The sequence below is a fragment of the Plecotus auritus genome (assembly GCF_963455305.1).
Source record: "Plecotus auritus genome assembly, chromosome: 3".
Lineage (NCBI taxonomy): Eukaryota > Metazoa > Chordata > Mammalia > Chiroptera > Vespertilionidae > Plecotus > Plecotus auritus.
The window spans coordinates 59457143-59462431 of NC_137772.1; positions in this window are offsets into that span (position 1 = coordinate 59457143).

Below are 5289 nucleotides of genomic sequence, written 5' to 3' on the forward strand. Positions count from 1 at the left end.
AAGACCGTGTTGTGTCTATGTCCAGATGTGGGATTTTGCACACAGACTAACCATGCTCCCAAGTAGTCATTATACTTCCTGCTACTGATTTATATTTAGGTAGTGCTTTCAACTATTGCAAACAGCATGAGGAGGAAACAAATAGTTCAGCAATTGATTTAAAGTATTATAAAGCAAAATTAAAAAGCCATTTTAAAAATCAATAATAGTTCAAGCCATGTGAGGGACTAATTCATGTTGCACCAAAATGAGCAACTTTGAAGGGGAAAAATGAAAAAGTTACCAGAGACACTACCAGCAAGAACATTTTAAGCAAATTATTACATTGACCAGTTGTTTTTTTAATGTGTAACTCACTTACTTTAGAAACAAATTATCTAGAGCATTCTGGCTCCCTTAGGCACTTACTTAACACCCTAGTCACTTTGGATTATTAATATTCTCCACACAGCAAACAATTATTTGAACCTTGACATTTGCTCATGCTCCAGATTTCTCTTTCTGCTGCTTTGTAGCTCTTATTAATTCTTCAAGGTTCTGGCTCTTCTCTCCCAACTGGCTTCTTTTTCTACCCTGAGATGAGTTAAGCTCAATGTCACTGTTCTCCCACATTCAAAACACATAATAGCCAATATGGCAGAGCCCTTGGTCAATCAAAACAGATCCAGCCCTGCAGTAGCACCAGTGCACACGAGCTGAATATCTACTGCCAGAAAGATCACATGGTGTATATCTCTCCAATAGGAGCCTACTTTCCTTGGGGACAGGGGCCATCTGATATTTAATTGCATGTACAGTGCATACTGGCTATGCTAGAGCTGAATTAGGACAGCATCTGGAGCAATGCTCAAGCATATACAACTGTTTCTTTGGTCTAGAATGCTTAGGAAACTCCTTACCCATCACAGAATATGTGGTGATTCAGAGAAACAGTAATCTGGCGATATGCCTGCCTTCCCCAGAGCTCCAAAACGCCGTGGGAAAGAGCATGAAACCTGTTCACCATCAGTGTTTGATATGCAGACATGTCTGGTAGGGGTGGAGGCGGGGAACAGGAGCCAGACTCCACTAAAAGACATGGTCCCTTACAAGGCAAAAGCACCATGCCAAATCTGACAGCTAAGGCCTGACATCTCATTTGGTCTGTGTATGAAAGGGAGCAGTAGGTTCAGGTACAAGTGAGATGGTGCATGACCAATTGCCCACTCAGCACTCTCTGCACTAGTCTGGAATATCTGGGCCCCAGATGGAAGAAGGGTATTTATCAAATAAAATTAGTGTATCATAAGGGGCCAAAGCATTTCTCTGTGGGATCCCCCCTCCCTTCTAAAAGGCATTGATGTGTGAAAGTCAACATGCCCTCGAGCTTGAGAAAGAGTCCCCAGAATTCAAAGTCAGACACAGGATGCTCTAGGAGAGAGTATGGAAGTCCCATTTCCCAAGGCTGTGGACAGATTGGACATCATCACAGGGATGCTGCACCCTATTGCTATGGCTGCCGTAACAAATTACCTCAAACTTGGTGGCTTCCAACAACAAAAAATGTTATGATTTTACAGTTCTGTAGGTCAGAAGTCTGACATGAGTCTCTGGGCTAAAAGAAGGTGTCAGCAGAGCATGTTCCTGTTGAAGGCTCCAGCAAGGTGTCTGTTACCTTTCTTTTCTAGCTGCCAGAGGCCAGTGCACCCCAGCTATGTTCTTTCCAAAGCCACCAGTGGTAGGTCATCTTTCTTACATTGCATGACTCTGGCCTCTTTTGCCTCCCTCTTCCATCAAAGAACCCTCATGAGTACATTAGGCCTGCCGGAATAATTCAGAAGATGCTCCTTACTTTAAGGATTGGCGATCTTCATTTGATCTGCAACCTACATTTTCTTTTGCCACGCAGCATAACATTTTCATTGGCTCTTGGATCTAATTCATAGGATCTAATCACAGACATCTTGGGGGGAGAGGAAGGGGCTGTTATTCTGCCTACCATTCATGACTAAGCAGATTACACTCCAAAAGGCAAGAGCAATAACAGCGTGGAGTGAAGAAAGATGTCTGGATGTGTCTGGCTGTGGCACAGGTTCGGAGAAAGACCTCAGAGGAGCAGTAAATAATGAGGTAGAGGGAAAGCCACACACAGGCAGTGAGAGCAGGAGCCAGGAAAGAGGGGCCTTGGAGCAGCTCAATCTATACTCTACCCACACTCCACAGGATTCCTAGAGAGTCAGGCAAGGAAGGGCTGACATTCTGTCTCTCAGTATTTGGCAATCAATCCAATGGATCTGTGGACAAATTAAAAACTAATCTTACTGACAACATTAATATTGGTAAATTCTGGGCTACTTTTTGCTTTCACATATAGAACTTTCATGAAGGTAAGGGCTTAGAGAATCAACATGTAGAATTATTGAACTGCATCAAATTTGTTCTCACTGGCTGATAAATCATGGATATTACCCTTTAATAAACATCTCCAGGGTCAAATTACATAATTCAAGCAGCTTCTCAGTAACTATATGCTAAATAAATGAATGAATGATTAATCTCAGATCACATTTGACAGAATGGACAGATTGTTTTTGCATGGGGTTAAAAAAAACTCTTAAGTTTTATTTCTATTAAAGCCAAAATTTATTTCATCTATTTGTTTAATTTTCTATGGCATATTATCTCTCCAAACTTTGTTACTTATTTTAGGGAATAGAATTCAAATGCATTTAAAATTACATACTGATTGGCTAAAGGATGGGAATATTTTTTTCAAAAAAAGTAGTGTTTGTATTAACTACTTGACCTATAAAATCAATTTGAAATTATCAGTTATTATACACAAAAAGTTGTAAAACAATGGCTTTATATAATATAAATCCAATATGATTGCAAATCTTAAGTAAAAGATGAACTGCTATAATTACAGTACATCTGCCATGTGATGTTAATCCTTCAAGTCATTTCTCAAAGAAAATTCTCTTAATTGAATTTTAAAGGATGGATTATAGATCTGGGCGAAAGATGCTTTCTATCATTTACTTGTGGATGACAAGAGAGAATTCATTTTACTCTAGAGACTAAGATGTCAAATAGCTTTTAGTGCTGCTCTATTTTTCTTTCTGATTCAGGTCTGCTAATTTTTGTCTAGGTGACTTGCTAGAGCCCTTACCAGCAAGATAGTGGGATGAATAGTTAAATACAGCTCTTCTATTTTCAGGCAGATATGCGTTCACTTGTTCTGAGATATTGTACATGGATTAACATAAACAGCAACATCTTTAAAGAGAAATTTGTATAATTCAATTCATGGATTTAAAATGTATTTTTATATTAATACCTCTCTTGGTTCATATTGATATTTATTTCCTTTTTATTGAATTTATTGGGGTGACACTGGTTAACAAAGTTATACAGGTTCAGGTGCACAATTTCACAACACAGCATCTGTACACTATATTGTGTGTTCACCACCCCCAGTCAACTCCCCTTCCATCACCATTTATCCCCCCTATACCCTCCTCCACCTCTCCTGCCATCCCCTGGCAGTCCCCACACTATTGTCCTTGTCTATGAGTTTTTTCTTTTTTCCTTTTCTCAATCCCTCCACCCCTCCCACCCAGTCCCCCAACCACACCACCCCCCTCACTGCTGTCAGCCTGCTCTCTGTCTATGGGTATGTCTCTATTTTGCTTCATAGTTCATTTTGTTCATTAGATTCCACCTATAAGTGAAATAATTCATTGTTTGGCTTACTTCACTTAGCATAATGCTCTCCAGGTCCATCCTGCTGTTGCAAAGGGTAAGATTTCCTTATTTTTTTTTATGGTTAAGTAGTATTCTATTGTGTAAATATACCACAGCTTTTTTATCCACTCATCTACTGATGGACACTTGGGCTGCTTCCAAATCTGGGCTATCTATATATATATATATATATAAAAGCCCAAGCGACCAGATGACCAGTTGATCAGTCGCTATGGCCTACACTAACCTAACCAGGGGGCAGACGCTCAATGCAGGAGCTGCCCCCTTATGGTCAGTGCGCTCCCACAGTGGGAGTGCCGCTCAGCTGACTGACCTGTCCAGGTGGCCCACCAGCCCAGCGGCAGCCACTCACTCCCTCAGTAGTCCTTTAGGTCCAATCTCCGGAGAACGGGCCAAGCACTGATGGACCAGCACATTGGCACAATCTCGACAGCGCTGCTGGCCTCCTGGAAGTTGGCTTTGGGCACTGCAGCTGCTTCCCCTCCCTAGATGCTCCGCAAGAAAAAAACAACATAAAAGCGGGCGCCAGGTGGCTCCTGACAACCGATGCAAATGTCAGCTGGACAGATCCGGATGCTGGGCTGGCAAGGGCATCCCACTACCTGCCTGGAGGGCTGATCACATCCCCGCTCCCCACCCCCTTGGGACGGGTGCCAGACACAGGGCTCATGACTGGCGAATGTCGCTGTGGCGGCGCGAGCCTCTCCTAATCAGGACTGACTGGGCGTGAGCCCGAGGCAGGTGCAGCGGGGCTGGGATGAGCGGGAGTGGCAGGCAGGAGTGGCAGGCAGCATTGGACTGCTGGTTTCAGCCCAATCCCCGCAGGCCATGCCGAGGTACCCCATCCATGCACAAATTTGTGCACCGGGTCTCTAGTTGTAAATGAAATGCTGCAATGAACATAGGAGTACACATATTCTTTCAAATTAGTGTTTCAGGTTTCTTCAGGTATATTCCCAGAAGTGGAATTGCTGACTCATAGGGCAGTCCCATTTTTTATTTTTTGAGGTAACTCCATACTGATTTCCATAGTGGCTGCACCAATCTGCATTCCCACCAACAGTGCACATCCTCACCAACACTTGCTGTTTGTGTATTTATTGATGATAACCATTCTGACAGGTGTGAGGTGATAGCTCATTGTGATTTTAATTTGCATTTCTCTAATGATTAGTCATGCTGATCATCTTTTCATATGTCTATGGGCCATCTGCATGTTTATTCAAGTTCTCTGCCCATTTTTTAATTGGGTTGTTTTTTTGATGTTGAGTTTTGTAAGTTCTTTATAAATTTTGAATATGAACCCCTTATCAGATGTGTCATTGGTGAATATGTTCTCCCATTCAGTGGGTTGCCTTTTCATTTTGTTGATGGTTCCTTTTGCTGTGCAAAAACTTTTTAGTTTGATGTCACTCTGTTTGTTTATTTTTTTGTTTGTTTGTTTTCTTATTTTCTTTCTTTTCCTATCACATACTTACAGTTCAAGGAAGAAGACTTCTGATTTACTAGTAGGTTTCTTTATACAAAACAAAATTTATTTTG